Source organism: Gadus macrocephalus, chromosome 6 (genome assembly GCF_031168955.1).
Source record: "Gadus macrocephalus chromosome 6, ASM3116895v1".
NCBI classification, from domain to species: domain Eukaryota; kingdom Metazoa; phylum Chordata; class Actinopteri; order Gadiformes; family Gadidae; genus Gadus; species Gadus macrocephalus.
The window spans coordinates 2458445-2479778 of NC_082387.1; positions in this window are offsets into that span (position 1 = coordinate 2458445).

Below are 21334 nucleotides of genomic sequence, written 5' to 3' on the forward strand. Positions count from 1 at the left end.
GTCACAAGGCAGTCCATGCAGGCGCAACACATGTTTTAACATAATTTCTGCAGTGTCTCTGGCGGTGGGTAATTTGGGTAAAGGGATTAAATGTGCCGTCTTAGAAAATTGGTCCACAACAGTGAGGATGACAGTGTTACCATGAGAGGCAGGTAGTCCAGTGACAAAGTCCAAAGAGATATGAGACCAGGGGCGATGCGGAATCGGCAGGGCTTGATGTGAGCCCTTGTACTGGGAACACGTTGGACAGGCAGCGACGAACTCCTGGGTATCCCCTTGCATAGACGGCCACCAAAATCGCTGACGCAGCAGAGCCAGGGTGCACCTCACCCCAGGATGACAAGCAAGGCGGGAGGAATGACCCCACTGAAGAACCTGTGAGCGGAGACTAGCAGAGACAAAGAGACGACCACTGGGACAAGAGCTTGGAGCAGGATGCTCCGACAGGGAGCGCTTGACCCTTTCCTCCACCTCCCAGGTGACTGTCCCGATGACACAGGTGGAAGGAAGAATATTCTCCGGCTGGGAGGAAAACGCGTCGGGTTGGTACTGCCGGGAAAGGGCGTCTGGCTTAGCATTCTTGGAACCTGCGCGGTTAGAAAGAGAAAAGTCGAATCGGTTAAAGAAAAGAGCCCACCTGGCTTGCCTGGAACTCAGACGCTTGGCTGAACGGATGTATTCCAGGTTCTTGTGATCTGTCCAGACCACAAACGGTGCCTCTGCCCCTTCCAACTAGTGTCTCCACTCCTCAAGGGCCAGTTTCACCGCCAGTAATTCCCGATTCCCACTGTCATAATTTCTCCCCGCCGGAGACAGTTTGCGGGAGAAGAAAGCGCATGGATGGACCTTCTGGTCCTTGACCGATCGTTGCGAGAGGACAGCTCCCACCCCTGTGTCAGAGGCATCCACCTCCACGATGAATTGACGGCCTGGGTCTGGGAAGACGAGAATGGGAGCAGAAGTGAAGCGTTCCTTTAACTCACCAAACGCCCTCTCGGCCACCGATGACCACCGGAAGGGGACGCTTAGGGAGGTGAGAGCCGTGAGGGGGGGCTGCCACCGAGCTGTAGTTCCTGATAAATCGCCGGTAGAAATTAGCGAACCCAAGGAACCACTGAAGTTCCTCGCGGTTTGAGGGAGTGGACCAACCCGTTACTGCTCTCGTCTTGGCCGGATCCATCTGAACGTTCCCTGTACCGATGATGAACCCAAGGAACGATACCTCTGAGACATGGAACTCACACTTCTCGGCCTTGACGAATAGCTGGTTCTCCAGGAGTCTCTGCAGCACCCGACGCACGTGCTGCACATGATCCTGTTTGGTCTTAGAAAAAATTAGAATATCATCCAGATAAACGAACACACAGATGTTGAGCATATCCCGAAGCATGTCGTTTACCAGACCTTGAAACACCGCGGGAGCATTGGTGAGTCCAAACGGCATGACCAAGTATTCATAGTGCCCACTAGGTGTATTAAAAGCCGTCTACCACTCGTCCCCCACTCTGATAAGTATGAGGTGGTAGGCGTTTCGGAGATCGAGCTTAGAGAAGATGGTGGCCCCTTGCAAGTTCAAAGGCTGATGAGATGAGTGGAATGGGGTACCTGTTCTTGACGGTTATGTTGTTGAGCCCCCTGTAGTCGATACACGGCCTCAGGGACTTGTCTTTCTTCGCCACAAAGAAAAACCCCACTCAAGCAGGAGACGAGGAAGGCCGGATGATCCCTGCTGCCAGTGACCCCTGGATGTACTGCTCAATGGCTCTGATTTCCGGAGCAGACAAGGAGTAGAGCCCCCCTCTAGGGGGCGACATGCCAGGAAGCAAGTCAATGGCACAGTCGTACGGTCGATGAGGTGGCAAGGAGGTGGCCCGGGTCTTATTGAAGACCTCCTTTAGATCCAGGTATTCCCCAGGAGCGCTAGACAGGTCTGGGAAATCAGAAAGGGCAGGCGGACTAGGAGCAGATGAAAGTGCAGCTTTAAGACTGACAGTGTGAACTCCACTGAAGGATGGTTCCTGTAGACCAGTCTATGTGTGGTTTGTGTCTTCTTAACCAGGGATACCCCAGTATGACTGGCTGTTGTGGAGAGTGAATGAGGTGAAAGGCAAGTGTCTCGGTGTGATTACCTGACATGCTCATTTGGAGGGGGACTGATCGATGGGTAACCCGGCAAAGAAGACGGCCGTGGCGTGGATGGGTTTCTCCAGGAGCTCGCGACCAATCTCCAGTTGGGTGGCCAACGACATGTCCATGAGATTGGCGTCGGCACCGGAGTCAATGAGGACACTGAATGTGTGGTCCTGCCCGGAGTAGTGGAAACGAGCCTGGAGCAGAGGTCGAGAGGGCATTTCAAAGTTCACGGTCCGACTCACCAGCGCCCTCTGGATGACTGGTGAGCCCTGCCTTTTACTGGACAAGTCGAAACAAAATGGCCATCCTGACCGCAGTACATGCATTGGTTCGCACGTAGACGGCGCTGCCTCTCCTCCATGGAAGCTGGGACCGACCCAGCTGCATTGGCTCAGGTGAGCCACTAGGGGCGTGCAGAGAAGCTGGAGGCGGCTGGGGATCTCGCGGAGAACGGGGCGGCGCTGGAGAGACTGAAACCTGGGCTCTCTCCCTCCACCGTTCCCTGAGACGTCCGTCGATGCGAACGGCAAGGGCTACCAGGTGGTCCAGGTCAGTAGGGAGATCCCGGGCTGCCAGCTCATCCTTGATGCGGCCGGAGAGCCCATGGTAGAAAGCGTCAAGGAGGGAGGGGGCGTTCCAGCTACTATCAGCCGCGATAGTGCGGAACTCAATAGCGTAGTCCGCGACGGTTCTCCCACCTTGGGTTAGATTCAGCAACCCCCGAGCTGCCTCACTACCCGGAGTCTCATGATCAAAAACTTTACGGAGCTCCGTAGAGAAAGCACTAACCGAAGCGCAGACAGGGGAGTCCCTCTCCCATTCGGCGGTTCCCCAGTCCCTGGCTCTTCCGGTGAGCAGAGAGATAATGTAAGCCACCCGGGACCGCTTAGTGGGAAAGGCTGAGGGTTGGAGTTCAAAGGAGAGGGAGCACTGCACCAGGAAGGGGCGGCAAGAACCAGGAGCCCCGGAGCAGCGTTCCGGAGGGGGCACACGAGCCTCAGACGTCGAAGAGGAACTGGGATGAGGAGCGGCGACGGGTAACCTCCGCAAGTGATCCCGGACCGATTCCATGCTGCTCTCGTGGCGAGTGACCAGCGTCTGCAGACCCTCCGCCATGGTGGTAAGTTGTTGGTCATGGCGTTGCAGGACGCTGCCTTGCGCCTGTAGTTCGTTCTGGAAAGACTCTGAGTCGGCGGGGTTCATGTTGTGGCCAGATTGTACTGTCACGCTCTACTGAGGAGACTGGCAGATTAGAACCCAAAAGCACGACTCGGAGACAAGCAAATACAATGATATTCCGATCTTTACTTCGTCAAGCAAATCAACGGGGACGGGGCGGAGAACGTAGTCGGGACAGGCAGGATCGGGAAACCGGGACAGAAGACAGGCGAACGAGGATCCAGAGAGACGGGGAACGGGGAACGTAGTCGGGGACAGGCAGGGTTGGGAAGCCGGGACAGGAGACAGGCGAACGAGGATCCAGAAGGACGAGGCGGGGAACGTAGTCGAGGACAGGCAGGATCGGGAAACCGGGAACAGGAGACAGGCGAATTGCTGGAGAGACTTGCATGAACCTAACAGCGAAGACAATCTGGCAACAGGTGAACAGAGTTCAGCCAACTAAAAGGCTCCACTAATCACCTGACGCAGCCCAGCTGCGAGGGTGAAAGGGGCGTGACGGACAGACCGTGACAATTACAAAGCTATGTATGATGTTGGAATGTGATGAAAAGGACCCCTAGAAAATGAAGATAACAATGGTCTGGTATTATTTAGTCTTTCTATTTATACCTGAAAAGAAATGAATAAGTTTCAAAGCTCCTATTCTGATTTGATTAGTAATTGTTTTGATTGCCAAACACAATTAGGGGCCGGTTATGTAGGAGCCATTTTAGCCACTAATTTATTTGCTTAACTTTGATTTCAATGCATGCCTCTTCTGTATTACTTGCTTGAGATTTTGTGCCCTCTGCAGGTCAAAGGCTATAAATAGGAAGGAGACCGGGAAGGAGGTGTGGCCGACTGAGAGCACACAGCTTTTTGACCTTGTCTTTGCTTGCTTGCTTGTTTTGATGCGCATGCTGCTCATTGTAAATTCTTTAGTTCAGTGGTTTTCAAACTGTGGGCTAGTTCTTCAGGGGGGGCGCGACGTGAGAAAAAAATAAACCCGAAAAAAAACCTGAAAGTCGATGATTCAAATCATCAGTCGTACTTCAACTGTAGAAGTAACATAACTAAATAAATTTTCAACCGTTTATCTTCGTGCAAACCATTTAACAAATCTACACACTTGTATCTTCAATAATATCTAAACAGAATTTCGTTCATCATTTCGTTCATCATTTGAAATTTCTTCAGAATCAGTTTTAGTTTCATACCGCTTCGTTTTCAGCTGTTTTCATTGAAGACGCCTGGCCATTCTGATACACCTACTACACATCGTAACTCATTCCTTTTTCAACCGTTTACCATCGTTCAAACCATTAAACAAATGGAATTTTGATAGCATTTATACTTTTTTTCAGAATCACAGTTTTAGTTTCAAACCGGCATCATTTTCAGTTGCTTATAATAATTTAGGTCACCATAACAACGCCGGTAAACAAACCCCGCCGAACAGTCGAATCTCTGGACTGAAAAGGCAGATCTGATTACACTCTGAAAATTCAGAGTCGGGGACAGCCCTAGAAAATAATATTGCTGGCTAACTTTAGCAAAATGGATCGGTTTTTAGTATCTAAAGCTACAGTGAGTAAGGAGACAGAGTCTGGGGCAAGCAAAAAAAGAAGAAAGTATGACCATGAATATTTAAACTTGGGATTTTCATGGACTGGATCTGAAGATGCTCCACTGCCAAAGTGTGTGGTTTGCAAAGAGGTGCTAGCTAATGATGGTATGAGACCATGTCGACTCCGGCGTCATATTGAGACCAAGCACCCAAGTCTGGTGACCAAGCCCCGGGAAGCTAAATGAACTGCGGTCACAGAAGAAAGTAATCCGGGGGGGGGGGGGGGGGCTCAGCTGAAATTTCTTCTCTGAGGGGGGGCTCACTCTCTCACACTTTGAAAACCCCTGCTTTAGTTAATGCATCTGTAAAACCTTCCTTTTGGTCATTAAACCCCACCGATGTTTGGAACGCTCGATTTTTTCGTGGATCTTCATTTTTTGGTTTATTGCAAGTAACCAATACAAGCGTCAAGGACCCCCCCAGTCGTCACCGAGTGACAAGGAAAAACTCAGGACAAATCAGTCACTACACTCATACTTGACTGCTATATCGTATGCATTTTGTAGTACGCCACAAATATAGCGCGTCCGAATGCTCAGTAACGCCTCGTTTCCACATGCGTACATTCTCGTATGCGATCCAACCGTCTCTGACCGAAAGTCCATTCATTCCTATGTGATTCTCCGTAATGTCAGTTTTTCCTCAGAGACTCCTCCCCTCCGTAAATTTCTGTCTGGTATGTCCGTAATATACGTTCAAAAAATGTAACTTTCACCGTCGTTTTACGGAGATACCGTATGAAAGTTTTTATGTTTTTCACAAAACATGCAAGTACCTGGCAGGCCAAACTCCTCGCCGATCTCTTTCCAAGCCTGGTTGGTTTTGTTTTTATCTCTGTATATGTCGATCCTCATGTTTCAAAGTACGGGTCTCCTAAAAACGGCCATTATCATGTGTTCCCCCATCTTTTTGGCTGTCCGTAAATAAATTCATGTCCGTACGTAAAACACTATCGACCCCTTCCGTAAATTTACGGAAGCACGGATACGAAAAACATACGCATGTGGAAACGAGGCGTAAGCATTGTGTAGTACGGAAAACGTTTCCGAATGCGTACTACCGCCACAGTATACAACGGTAGGTCACTACGCTATCCCACAATGCAACCGGAGTCTGGTAACGAACGAAGAGATGGCTGACCCGACACCACCAACAGCGGCACCCGCACATTTCGAAACATCGAAATATAGTATTAAATGTTTCTTTAATCGGTAATTACTAAAAGAGACATTTTTAATTTAATAGCAACGATGACAAGACGGAAAACAGGTAACCTATCAAGGTAATTTTGCCGGCATCTGAGGGGAGATACGTCATCTCCAAACAAGCAGTTGAGTTTTGGCGGATACGCATAGCTGTAGACCGTACTACACTGTCAAGTGTAGTACGGTCAAGTAGTAGACACTGATCAGAAATAGTATGTACTAAGTATTCGGATGCACCTGTCACGTTAAAATTGTACCGGGGGCGAAAATTGTACCGGGTACGTAATCAGTTGTCCGTTGCCAGGCAACGGACAACAGATTACGTAAGAGGTTGTCTGTTGCCAGGCAGGTTTCAATCGCGCTCATGTTGCCGAAGACGAAATAATATAACACAGATAACGGAACGCTAGATAACACTTGTTTTTACTTTATATTTGTATTGCATTTAATTGTTTAATCGAATTTAGCTAGTAAACTGAGTGTTTAATGTGTATCATAGTCTAGCTAGCTTGTGTTAATTGAATTTCCTTAATTTAATTTAGAGAATAGATTATAGGTAATAGATAGATAGAAAGATAATCGATAGATAGATGGGTAGATAGGTGAGCAGGCATTTACTAACTGGTAAATGTTTTGTATTGTAGCGCCGACCAGGAAGAACAGGGAGTCAGGCATTTGGTCAACTAGGGGTTCTGTGCCTCATACACCGCTCGACTACAGAAACACCCTCTTTTATTGACTCCCCAACACGTACATAGAACAGCACACCTAACTAACACACAAGTCATTCTCGGTGATGGTGGCAACAACGACACACAACAGAACAACACATAACAATGAACAATCCCAACCCATTAACCCCACTGATCATTAATAACACCAACAACTAGCAACGGGCCCAGAACAACAACAATAACAGCAACAATAACCGCAACAACATGCGCTCCGAGAATCCCCCAGAATCCCCAGCACGAACCCGGAAGAGAACGAACACGTTGCGAACACTGGTCGTTACACAGCTCCCATCTGAGGGGTCAGTCGTCCCCGACGACCCCATCACCCGACACATAGTCCTTAAAGTGTTCAGGGGCCCGGCGCCGCCGGTTCGGCCGCTGAGCCCCCCTAGGGGTGACAGCCGCAGGACCAACGGCCCCATCCGGGGTGCCGGCAGGGACAGGGGAGCCGGCAGGGGAACCACGAGGAGGTCCGCCTCCCTCACCAGCAACAACCGGGGCGAGGGGGCGGTACGGCGAGAGTCTGTCCTGGTGCAACACTACCACACGCCCCCGGGCGCTCGGCATCCGCAGCCGGTACACCACCTCGGACACCGGACAAACATCTCCTCCACCAGCCTCTCCGCGGTGGTGGCAGCGCTCTGATCCGGCACCGCATACGTCTCGGGCCATTTGGTGAAGTAGTCCATACAGGTGTTAAAACTGAGGAGCCACGTGAGGGACGCATGGTCGGTGCGGACCAGGAAGCGCTTGCCATGTAGGTACGGCCTGAAATGCCGCACGGCCAGGACCACAGCCAACAGCTCCCGTCGGGTCACACAGTAATTGCCCTCCGCCCGACTGAGAGTGTGGCTGAAGTAGGCGACGGGACGTTCCCCCACCCCCTGGGAGAGGACCGCACCGACCCCCACGTTACTGGCATCGGTGTCGAGGACGAAAGGGCGACCAGCGTCGGGGTACGCCAGGACCGGGGCCTCGGTGAGCACCGCCAGGCCCAGAAAACTCTGCAGTTCACCGGCGTTGGTGGGGGTCGGCCAGTCCCGGACTGCAGCTGCCTTGGCCGGGTTAGTGGTTACGCCATGCTCGTTCACCACGTGCCCCAAGAACAGCGTTTCCCTGGCCAGCAGGGAACACTTGGCAGGGTTCAGCCGCAACCCGGCCCGGCGGATGGCCCCAAGAACCTCCCGCAGGTTCGCCAGCTCCCCCCCGAAATCGCGGGCGTGCACCAACAAATCGTCCAGGTACACGACACAACGACTCCGGGGGATGCTTGCCAGCACCCTCTCCATCATCCGCTCGAACGTCGCCGGCGCGTTGCATAGTCCGAACGGTATGACACGGAACTGCCACAGCCCCTGCCAATGGTGAACGCAGTCTTAGGTCTGGCCTCGGGCACCAACTCCACCTGCCAGTAGCCGCTACGCAGGTCCAGGGAGCTGAACCAGCTAGACCCCCCGATGCAGTCCAGGGCATCGTCGATCCGTGGAAGCGGGTACCCCAACGGTTCAGCAGATCCAGGCTGATGATGCACGAGTCCCAGATGTCGGCGAGCCAAAACTCATGCATCACCTCCCGGTCACCCACCCTGACGGCCAGCCGCTTCCTTCCCCTCATTCCGGTCTCCTGTCCCGTAACGGTCGTCAGGCGGACGCTGGTCGCTGTCCACCCCCCCCGAGAGTGCACCGGTGGTGCCCGGAAAAACGCCCGGACGCACCAGGGAGATGGTCGACCCAGTGTCCACCAGGGCCGTGCAGGGTCGGCCGTCGATCCCGCAGCGGAGGTAAAGGCCCCTGGCGCGGCCCGGGCCGCCAACCAGAGCGCACCGACCGTGGAGAGGGGCAGGAATCCGGAGCGGCGGTCCCCTCACTGGGCCCCTCCGCCGCCGTTTTCCGCCGGACGAGATGGTCTAGCCCGTGGTGCCGGTGCCGGGCAATCACGGGCCAGATGGCCCGGCTCATCGCATCGGAAACAGCGCCGGTCAGCTCCGGACCTACGTCTGTCGTCGGGTGGTGGACGCTGTGGTGGACGCTGCCGGGGCGAGGTCCAGGCCTGGAAACACTCTTCTTCGTCGTCCTCGTCCCGCTCGTAGTCCGCCTGCCGGACGCGAGGTCGGGGGGCACCGGACGGCTGTAGGTCGGACAGCTCCCGCTCCGCCCGTTCCGCCAGCTCAAGAGCCACATCGAGGTTCGGGGGCCAGGCGAGGCGGACGTGCCGTCCCAGGCGCGGCGGGGCAAGTCCTTGGAGGAACGATTGAAGGGCTAGTTCCTCCCTAGCCGCAGCAGGGAAGTCGGGGTAGCCCTGCTGGGCGTACAGCAGTACGTCCGCTGCGTAGGCCCCCAAACGTTCCCCCTCCCGGCGGCGGCGGCTGGTCAGCAACTCCCGGCTGTGGCTCACGACCCTCCGCTGCCCGAAACGCCTCTCCAAGGCCAGGGTCAGGGCCTGGAGGTCCCGCTGGTCTGCTGGGGCCAGGTCCAGCAGAACCTGCAACGCCGTTCCCTCCAAAGCTAGGGCAAGCTGGTCGGCGGACTCGTCCATACCCCAGCCGTAGTATCGCGCGGCGATCCTCAACTGCGCCAGGTAAGGTTCCAGTGGCGTAGCTCCAGAAAGCTTGGGCAGCCTGGCCACCAGGTGGCGACCGACCGCCGCCGATCCTGCGACACCACCGTGTCACCCATAGTCACCCATGACCCGTCGCTTAGCAATTTATTGGTCAAAATATTCTTAATAAATATTCGAATATATTCAAATATTAATATTAAATGTCCCATGACATGAAAATCTCAATTTATGAGGTTTTCTAACATAAATATGAGTTCCCCTAGCCTGCCTATGGTCCCCCAGTGGCTAAAACTTGCGTTTGGTGTAAAACGAGCACTAGCTGTTCTGCTCGCCTTTGAAAAAACGGAGGCTCAAGCGCGCTGATTTGGAAATCTGTGCTCATGACGTCATGAGGAATCTCAGCTCCTCCCCTTACTCTGCCTGGCCCGCCCAGAGACGTTGGCCCGCCAATGAGACTCGACCGTGCGAGCGCCACATGTGTGTGTGTGAATACACACACTGTAACGCAAGTGTTTCTTGTCGGTTCTTTGACGTGTCTTGTATTTCCACAACGAGACTGTCGTGGGGGTTATCTGAGCCATGGTTGAGAAGGAATTGGGGGAAAGGAACTTTGGTTTGACTCGCTGAAGTACATGAACTGCGACATGCCGCCGGTTGCCGCGAGGCACCATCGCCCGGCAGCGGGCAGCCGGCAGCAGGCAGCGCGCGGTTCAGTCGACTTCAGGTTGATGTGAAAGTGGAAGAACCAGAGACGTCGCAGAACCCGACAAAGTCGTTTGTGATTCATAATATCGTCTGGAGGCGCACACAATATGTTATATGATATAGATATCTATGTATTATATGATATTATTTAGATATAGAGCTCCAGGACTGTAACGCAAGTGTTGTACACTTCCTTGTTATTTGGATAACCGTTCTGCTGTTGGTGTGATGGCGCATCACGTCGGACTCTCGTCTCTGGTATTTCTACAACGAGACTCGTATTGGGGGTTATCTCAGCCAAGGTTGAGAATGAATTGGGGGGAAGGAACTTTGCCTTTGACTCCCTCAAGACCATGAACCACGACAAGGAGGAGAAAGGGATCTTTGCTGGGCAGCGCTTATGCACCTCCGCCTCCGGCGGTGGTCCCTCAGCGGGGCTCGCCGCCAACAATCCCTTTCTCCTCCATGTCGTGGTTCATGTTCTTGAGGGAGTCAAAGCCAAAGTTCCTTCCCCCCAATTCATTCTCAACCATGGCTGAGATAACCCCCAATACGAGTCTCGTTGTAGAAATACCAGAGACGAGAGTCCGACGTGATGCGCCATCACACCAACAGCAGAACGGTTATCCAAATAACAAGGAAGTGTACAACACTTGCGTTACAGTCCTGGAGCTCTATATCTAAATAATATCATATAATACATAGATATCTATATCATATGACATATTGTGTGCGCCTCCAGACGATATTATGAATCACAAACGACTTTGTCGGGTTCTGCGACGTCTCTGGTTCTTCCACTTTCACATCAACCTGAAGTCGACTGAACCGCGCGCTGCCGGCTGCCGGGCGATGGTGCCTCGCGGCAACCGGCGGCATGTCGCAGTTCATGTACTTCAGCGAGTCAAACCAAAGTTCCTTTCCCCCAATTCCTTCTCAACCATGGCTCAGATAACCCCCACGACAGTCTCGTTGTGGAAATACAAGACAAGTCAAAGAACCAACAAGAAACACTTGCGTTACAGTGTGTGTATTCACATTGATGTGGACGTTGAAGAACCAAGAACGTCGGAGAACCCAACGCGGTCGTTTGAGATTCATAATATCGGCTCACACAGCTTTTGGCCGTGATAATATATATTATATGATATAGATATCTGTGTAGGCTATATGATAATATTTAGATATAGAGCTCCAGGACTCCCGTGTGTTCTAGAATATTTACAGAACACGGCTAAAGGGTGTGCGCCTCGCCATTGCGATACATCCACTGTAAACAGAGCGCATGGTGGCTGCAAGCTGCTCAGGGCCACACCCCCACCCTCCTCCTTGACACGCCCACCGAAACAGCGCATTTGGGGGAAGCTCAATGTGCGACTGGCTCGGAGTGGCTGTAACTCTGCACCACGGCTGAATTTAGGGAACGTCTTTGAATACTGTGTTAGTTGCCCACTAATACCTATATTAAAGAATACATAAAATAGCATGTCATGGGACCTTTAATAAACAAAAATAAACTTTGAATATGATTTTTGGGGAAAAGTCAAAGCCCGTCACACAATTTAATTAATTTACTGTTTGGAATACTTACATTAAATTGATCCAGCATGAACTGTGATCCATAGTACCGCGATAAGACATGGCTGTCGGTGTCGTCCGTGGGCCAGTACCTCACATGGATATCCATCTGTTTGCTTTTAGTGGTTTTGTTCACTCATCGAACATGAGGACGTACTGTTTATTGTTTACGCTGCGTGACAGCTCTCTTTTTATGAAAGATGCAATCCCGTATTTGGCAAGATAGGCCGTTTTGTTTTCACCGCAGGTGAACAACTTCGCAAACTCAGAATCTGGGAACATAGCAGCCAAGACGTTACTAATGTCCTCGTTCGATTTGAAGGAATTATGTCTGCTCACCGTGTGGAGAACCCACAATACCTCCGCCTTCTGGGTTTCTGGTGGCGACACAAAGCCGGTTAACGCCGTCTGATGTGAAGTACTAGCCACGGATGCTGAACTTTTCAGTCCACTTCTTTCAAATAATATGGGCATCGGTGTAGTCCCGCTAGCTGCCACAGAGTATCGGATATATTTCTGCGACCTCATGTGGGACTCAAGAGCTTTTGCTCCCATGGTCCCTAGTATGAATGCCTTTCGGGATAAACGACACCTTGCCTCGTAGTCACCTGCCTTCTCAAACCACCCCCGAAACGTATCCTCCTCAAACCATTTCTCATTGAATTTGCACTGTCCCATCCTGAAAGTAGCGCAAGTTGGCCTAATGATGTCAACCGTCACTAGCTAAAAGTAGCGCCAGCATGTTAGCCTACAGACGCAGCTGCAGGCTGCAGATGCAACCGGCCCCCCGATGACTGACGTTACGTTAGCGTAACATAAAACTCCTGAAAATGCCGTAATTAAAAGACGCACTAGGTGATTTGTTGTGTGCGACAATTTCCCCTAGTCTTAAAAAACCCTCTGCAAAATGTAATACCTAGAGCAAATTTACAGTAAATTTAAGACAATTTATGGCCTTAATTTTACGCAAAAAAAATTATGACTTTTTAAGACTTTTTAAGGACCCGCGGGAACCATGCGTACACAAAGCACACCGTCCAACCCGGCGGATGCTGACAGACAGCCCACAACAAGCCAAACATCACCACGGCGGGTGTGCTCTCTCTCTCACTCTCGCACGCCCGTACTACACAATCACTCCAACTTATCGAACTCCAAGGCTAGGCTGCTTCACTAAGACCACAACTAACCACAAGGCCTTCATAACCATGCAGTATGCCGAAGCCGAAAAGGGCACAGTCGCACACACTCATCTTATGCAAAACAATCCGTTTTTTATCATCAACACTCAGTCACTGCAAAGATTTAAAGACTAGCCTCTAAGTTAGAATGGACCCAAAGTATGTGATTGATTCAGTCTGGTTCGGCTTTCGCTTGCTATCCGTTTTTAGTATGACTTCTCAACATTACGTCTTGTCTTTCTTGTGTGAGGCTTACATGGCTAATTTGCATGCGCGCACAGGATTGGCTGGCTCCGCAAGGCAAATAATAAAACATATTTAATAATCTTTCTATCTATCAACGCATGGGTCTAGTTTTAATGTGATGTATTTTGTGTCTGTCCAGTCAGACTTGTTGTCTCCCTTGTTCTGTGTGGTCTTGTAGGCTATACTTAGGGTGACCAGGGCCCCGTTTCCCGATATCGATAGATCTTCGCTCGTAAGATGGTTCGAAAGGTGGATCTTTCGAACCATCGATAATTTCTTTGGAGCGTTTCCCGAAACTCCTCTTAACGTGAACGCGCATTCGCTGCACTCAAGACGAACGTAGGATTGTACCTGTCCATTGACATGGTGCTGAAACGGGCTATGGGGGAGACGCAGGAATGTCGGAGGAAAATGGGGTTAAAAAGGGTTAAAATATCTCCCCATCAAGGCCAACCGCAGAGTAGCCTACGAAAAGAATAGATTGCAATAATATGAATGCTAAAGATATTAAAACACAATTGATTAAGCCTAGGCCGACATATATATCAGTCCTAATCCTGAGCGCACGATCGGGAGGTGGAAGTTGCGCTTTAGATGCCTTCACAAGTCCAGCGGAGGGCTCCAGTTTTCGCCGGCCAAGTCATGCGCTGTGATATGTGTGACAGCTATGTTGCACAACATTGCAGCTAAGGCTGGGGTAGCTTTGGTTGAACCGGAGGACATTGAGGACGATGACGACGAGGAAGATCGGTGTGAGGACGGCCTCCCTCATAACTACGTGGCTGGTTTTCATGCACGTCGAAGAGTGATTGAGACTATTTTTTAACCCCCTCCACCCTCCCACATGTCACTAAACATTCCCGTCAACGTGACCAATCCCCACCATATCCCAGCCTTTTGCCTGCTCCTTTGCATTTTTATTTTTATTTTTATAATTTATAATTTTTTTATTTTACATTATTACATTACATTATTTTAGGCTACGTTTTATGAGTAGCCTTTGTCAGTCTGCACAAATCCCCCCCACTTTCTCTCACACATTTTAAGTGCCCTGCCTGCTCAAACATTTCCTGGACTGTCTCTCTCAAACTAAGAACATAATGGCCCACATTAGGCTCAGACGCACGTGATACACCATTACCAATGTGTTATAATAAAACGCATCCAATACTAGGAATGTCCGCTGGTTACGCCACTGAGGCTATAGTAGGCTAACGAGGCTCTTAGCGTCCTACGAGTACCCTGGAGCACTCGTTAGCTACTCGTGACTCGTGAGCGTTTTTAAGAGGTTCGTTACCAAAGATGCTTTCGGGAAACGGTGTGAAAACTGTACGATGCTCGTACGACCCACTCTGCGATCCACTTAGGCTAAAGATGCTTTCGGGAAACGGGGCCCAGATCCCAATTCACCAGAAGTGGGACAAAGACTACGTTTGTGAGGGACAATGCAGGACAAAGTGGGCAGCCCCGGTTTTATGTGAAATTACGCTCTAGGCGACACCTCCGAAGGGGGGGGGGGGGGGGTGGCGACCTTGGGACCTTCAGTGGGGGTTTCAGTCCGCAATAACAGATAATCCCCCCCCCCCCCTTGTCCGTTCTATTTAGAAACATGTTTGATAAACGTGTTTTATTTCACTTATTTAGTTATATTTCACAATTAATTAAGGCTGCCACCAGAGGGCGCTTCCAACGCATTTGCCGCCCTCGGCGATCGACTAGGATCGCCTTTGCATTGCTTCTTGTTGGTGCGTGTGCCCTTAACCGGCGTCCGCGTCCCAGTTTGATTGACATGATCAAACAGCCCCAAACAGCCTCCGAGACCGAAGGTTTATTCGTTGTTATCAGCTGACATTTTGCGATGAAAACAATATGATGTCAATCATGGGATATTGCCCAATATCCCGAGATAGCGAACCAATCAAATTGCGCCATCTTAGGAGGTTCATGTGCAGCATATGCTAACTATATATAATATCTATGTATTTATCTATGTATCTGTATAATCTGCTGAACACTCTCTTACTAGTCTACTCTCAAGGGTCTCAATCCGGCTTTGATCTGTGTCTCCCCAACGTGACGTCATGCAATGCATTCTGGGGGAAATTAGAATCAATAGCAAGCCGCTAAAATAGTACCTACTTTTTCGTATTACATTCCGTTTTGTGATACCAAACAACATTAAATACAATTAATAACAGTTTAAATCATAAATACCAACTAGCAAATTGCAAAAATTCGTTGGAAAATAAACCCTGCAACACAGCCTTTAAATATGACCACTATCATGCCTTTGAATATATAATGTTCGTTTCCCTGGGTAAAGGGACATTAGCACCCCATATCGCCTATTGACAATTACTCCTCCCTCAGCCTCCGTTGACTCCCATTAATTCCCCCGAAAATACTGGCGGCCAGTGAATAACATCGGTTTCAATGGGAGAGAGGAGGAAAGTCCCCTCTGAGTGAGTGTGACCTTAACTGTGCGTTCACAGCAAACGCGACGGGGCGACAAGATCCCATACAAAGTGAACGTAGAGACGCGTATCGGGCGAATTTTTCGCGAGAGAAAAACCAGCGACAAGTTTTGATTTGTCGCGCCATACTTTCGCGGTGCACAGGCGAGCGTGTACACAAGGTGCGCCTCCGGATTGCCGTAGCGCGGGGAGCTCTCATAGGGATTGGGCTACTCGGGGTTTGTTTACCGGCGTTGCTATGGTTTCCGGTCTTGTGTGTTCCAACGGTTTATTAGGTAGGCCCATCTAATAAATCTCTGTCTAATCAATACTTCATTCACTGCCTCTTCCGTGGTCATTACAATATTATGAATAGACTGAGTCGGGTCCTCCGACATCTCTCCCTCTTCCACAAAAGGTAAAGAAAAGGCAATGGTGGTTATCGTGTTGTGGCGCGACAAATTCGACAAAACTTGCACAGCGACAGATTATGATTTGTGGCGCAACAAAACTTCAGCGAGAACGCGGACGGGCGACAAATGTCGCGTTTGGTGTGAACGCACAGTAAGGCGTCTGATTCGTGAAAAAAATCTATTCGGGCTGCGCTATGAACCAATAAGCAGCACCCTGGCTGGTAGCAGTGTTGCCAGATTGGGCATATTTCTCAACCAATTTGGCTACTTTAACCACGTTAGGCTGGAAAAATTATCATTGGGCGGGAAATCTGCCTAATGTGGCAACGCTGTCGATAACAAACCCGCTCTGCCTGCATTGCCCCTCAGTCTAACTGTGCGTTCACACCAAACGCAACATTTGTCGCCCGTTCGCGTTGTCGCCGAAGTTTTGTCGCACCACAAATCATAATCTGTCGCTGTGCAAGTTTTGTCTAATTTGTCGCGCCACAACAAGATAACGACCATTGCATGTCTTTACCTTTTGTGGAAGAGGGAGAGACGTCGGAGGACCCGACGCAGTCTATTCATAATATTGTAATGAGCACTGAAGAGGCAGTGAATGAAGTATTGATTCGACAAAGATTTATTAGATAGGCCTACCTAATAAACCGTTGGAACACACAAGACCGGAAACCATAGCAACGCCGGTAAACAAACCCTGAGAAGCCCTATCCCTACGAGAGCTCCCCGCGCTATGGCCATCCGGAGGCGCACAGAGCTTTTGGCCGTGATATTGTATATACTATTATATTATATTATCTACTATTATATATAGAGCTCCGGGAGTCGCAAACGGAAACCATCACTTTCTCCTCCATGCTGCAGTTCACCCCGGACTGCACTGCACTGAGTTTGACGGTTGAACGCTGATTGGCTGTTACGTTACACATGTCACTCAGTGGCCACGCTGTTGAACGCTGATTGGCTGTCATCACGCGAAATTCGCGTCAAAGTTGAAATATTTCAACTACAGCGAACTTGAACGCGGTCGCCTGTGCAAGGCGAAAGTGTGGCGCGACAAATCAAAACTTGTCGCTGGTTTTCTCTCGTGAAAAATTCGCCCGATACGTGTCTCTACGTTCACTTTATATGGGATCTTGTCGACCCGTCGCGTTTGGTGTGAACGCACAGTAAGAGAGGCAAAGCAGGTGAAATCATCTGAAGGACAACGGGATTCTAACATTTGCGAATAAAGTGTACAATGGAAACAGAGGACATTGTTCATGTTTAATTACAAAGCATTCCATTCATTACAAAGAATTCCATTCACAGTGCTAAGTTAGAGACCAAAGAGAAAGGTAGACCACTTCGCAAAATCGAGACCACCAAAAGTTATGGCAACGTCAGTCTTGTGGGTGCAACATGGTTTGCTAGGTACTCATGGCTTACTGGTAGCATTACTAGCAATCGACTGTATTGCTGGCCCTGTTTGCTAATGAATAATGGCAAATCTCCAGCGTGGGCTGTTCATGGTTTCCCTGATGTGAAAAATCTTGATAGGGCAACCAAACGCCACGACAAGTGTCAAGTTCACGTTGGTGCTGCTATGCGACTTTCCTTGCTAGGCACCATGCCTATAGATCAGGTTGAATCTAGAACAATGTTCTCGTTCTTTTACTAGTTTGTTACTCTGACCGTTCTGTTTGATATTGTGGAAATTGTGTGGAAAGGGTGAGGTCCTTCCTCCCTCACTTTAAAAACGAGTGATCCCCCAACTAATGGTCTGGCCCATACGGCCTTGATTGGTCCACTTCATTTCCCTATTTAAGGGCTGCCTCATTTGGTGTTTGGGGGCTGAAGGTGGTGCTGGCTTGATGGGAGGCCAGTAAGAGAGAAAATAAAGCTTTACTTTTCTTTGTCCTGAGACAATTCCCCATGTTTTGCCCTCACTCTCAGAATCTAGTTGGCCGTATCCCAGATACGTGGGGCGACCACACCGGTCCCTCACATTTGGTGGCAGTGATGGGATCTTTTTTTGACGCCATCTGAGAAACTGGAGAGACGAGGGGGAAGACGACCATGGTGAGGACCAGGCATCCGGCGGAGACCCGAATGAGGGGTCTGACCTTGCCGCAGTGCGTAGGCTCTTGGGGCGACCACACCGGTCCCTCACACCAACATATCATCACATTTCTAAATGCACTTCATGATGCAACTGAACAGGAGAGATCAGAGTAGGCCAGGTTTGCTGTTGTCTGGGATGTTTGTTTCCATCGGGCATAGGGATGCAAACAATTAATCGATTATTGATTAATTGTCGATAAGAGATTACTCGATTAATATAAATGACTTGCAATTAATCGCGTTTTTAACCTGTAATTCCCCACCAGTCGACCTGAGGGCGCGCTTGACGCCAGACGCAGAGGTGTAGCCATGGTTTCAACATTGGGGGGGACAAATGCCTGGGGGCGGGGTCTGGCCCCCCCAGGCAAAGATTTTGAACATGCATTAATCTGGTGCACTCTGAGAGCAAAATCTCAATACCTAGCACCTAATTTTGAAGACCTTTCTAGGGATGGATGTTTAAAACACTTTAATACTGGATGTGACCAAGCAGTCTGGGAGTGTGGAAGACTTGAAATTGGGAAAAGGTTGACACACAAATACTTCAGAGCTCTGTTTTCCTTTACTTTTTTAATTAAATATAACATTTTGTGCTCCTCAATATTTCAACCAATCCAGTCAGTTCCTTTTTTCCCACATTCAATTCATTGATGTTTTGTCTTTTTTACAAAACACACACAAACAAACACCTGCACCACCACAACAAGGACACAAAATCCAGCCAGTACTTCCATTACATTTTTTATTGCATAACCATCACATTTGCCAATGTTGAGTAAAACCCACCCAGGTGCATCTCATGGACCTAAATAGAAGTCACCCCAAAACTTTTGTTACCCCTCAGAAAACATAAGATTTTCAGATATTTTCATATAAGTACAGAGTTTCATGAGAGAGCGCACTGAGCTAATCTCATGGTGAAACCATTAGCCGTAATGAATGATGCACTGTTAAAGAATTGGACATGTCAAGGACATAACCTAAATGTTTTCTGATTAGTTATGGATTAATCTATACAATGTTTTGTAACTTTGAATGACACTTGACTTAATAATTATTAGATTGCTATATTAGCAACTGCAACGCTGTTGTGTAAAGTTGTGTGTCAACTGAAGGAGGCGAGAAAAAAAAAAGAGATGAAGATGATGAAGACAGCGGTTTTAGTATCGATACTGTTGCATATAAGTATCTAATCCGTTATTTTTTTTTTTTATTTTAATCGATTAGTATCTGACTATACATTTTTTTGGCAACCCTACACTATATACATGTGTGTTAACAGGATTCTGCTTGAATGTCATGATTCGGTCTTAACCTTTCATATTTACTCCTCTCTTAGGCGACTCACCTTTATGCCACCACTAGATTGACAAACTCTCCCTGTGCTTTCATCCTCCAAACTTTCTGTCTCTCCCGCTGGCTCACTAGCTCTACTCTGAACACAACAGAGGAAACATAGAAGGAATAATATCAGATATCAGCAAACTATTTACCAGCAGACTACTGAAACACACTATACCCACACAGCAGGAGACTCCTAGGCGGATCCGCCTAGGAGTCGCCAAACCCGCGTAAGCTGTCTCATCCGTTTGGGCGCCGCCCAGAGGATCAGCTCCGCCTCCGAAAGTTCTACTGTCATACAGCGGATCCTGAGCGGACCCATGTCGGATCCCTGTACGCGGACGCGCCTTTCACAGAGGATGGCTCCGCCCACTGTCAAACAGCAGATCCTGAGCGGACCCATTTCGGATACATGTACGCGTACGCGCCTTTCGCAGGGAGGCTCCACCCACTGTCAAAAAACGGATCCTGATCGGACCCATTTCGGATACCTGGATGCGGACGCGCCTTTCACAGAGGATGGCTCCGCCCACTTATAACGGTTGAACTTAACAGCTATCGCAGACGCTTAAAGAACCGGAGAAGGTCAAGACATCATCGGAGATTTTCTGTGCTTCTTTGAGTTTGGGCTGAATCCTCTTGACTGAGTAAGTGCATTTATTAATTGAGATATTGCGACATTCACAGTAAACATTGGCCTTTCTGTTTTCATCGTGTAGGGGCTATGCTATAATTGTATTGTAAAGACTTTGCTTGATATTGAACTAGCAGTAGAACCGAGAAGTGATTGATCATGTGAGTGTATTTGATTTAAAATGCAATAGCAATTTCGGCAGACTATGTTATGTAAGGGAAAATGTATAGAACGCCGGTCATTATGGGGAAAATTAGAATGCCGTGTCGGTCTGGTCTGTTTTAAGGCCCATATCCATTATCTACTCCTAGCCTATGCTAGCAGCATGTAGCTGCTCGCTTGCATGTTTGTAGGCAGGCACGATTGCATCATTTAAGCGTAGTCTCCACGAAAAGGCCGTTGCATTTCAAGTACAAAATATCTTCTGCGCACGATCTGTTTTCGCGGTGTCCGTGGTTCCAGGGCTGCGATGCCCGTGTTGCCTGGTGCACGCGGTTCCCGGGCCATTCATTCATTGATGGGGCACGGCGGGAGGCGCGGGAGTGGCGTGCCAGCGGTTCCTAGGACGTGGTGCCCGCGTTGCCCGGGCTGCTGTCACGGGCCCGCAGTTCCAGGGCCATTCATTCATTCACGGGGCACGCGGGAGACGCGGGAGTTTTATTTTTTTATTTAACCTTTATTTTTCCAGATAAAACATTAAGAACAGTTTCTTATTTACAATATTGATCTGGTGCCGTGGCCGATTAGCCCACGGTTCCCGGGCCATTCATTAATTCGTTCGCGGGAAATGGCGGGAGTCGGGGGAGACGCGGGAACGCCGTGGCCACGGTGTTCCCGCCGTTAGTCGGTTGTTGCTTTGCCTAGCGACACGTCACGCACGCACACGCCCCCTTTCCTCGGACGGGGAACTTGCCATCTCGGTTGAACTCATTTCACCGCCGGAAGATGTTAGGCTATATATAAGAATAAAAAGAACAAATACTTTTATTTCGATTGGTTTAACCGCCACCCGCCCGAATTCAATACAAATATTATTTTTTGTCGTGTCATCCGCCCGATCCGCGGTTTAGCCGCGGAGTCCGCGGCTGCAACCGCCAACCGCGCACCTCCAGTGCCCATACTGGTACAACTATAGCATGTTCATTCACTGATAATGCTTTAGCGATAGGTTCTAGTTAAGTTTGCATTTTGGCAAGTTTGGTCTCATAGTGTCTATTGCCCCTTTTCCATCCTCTTTGTAATGAAAATTAAGCTTCAA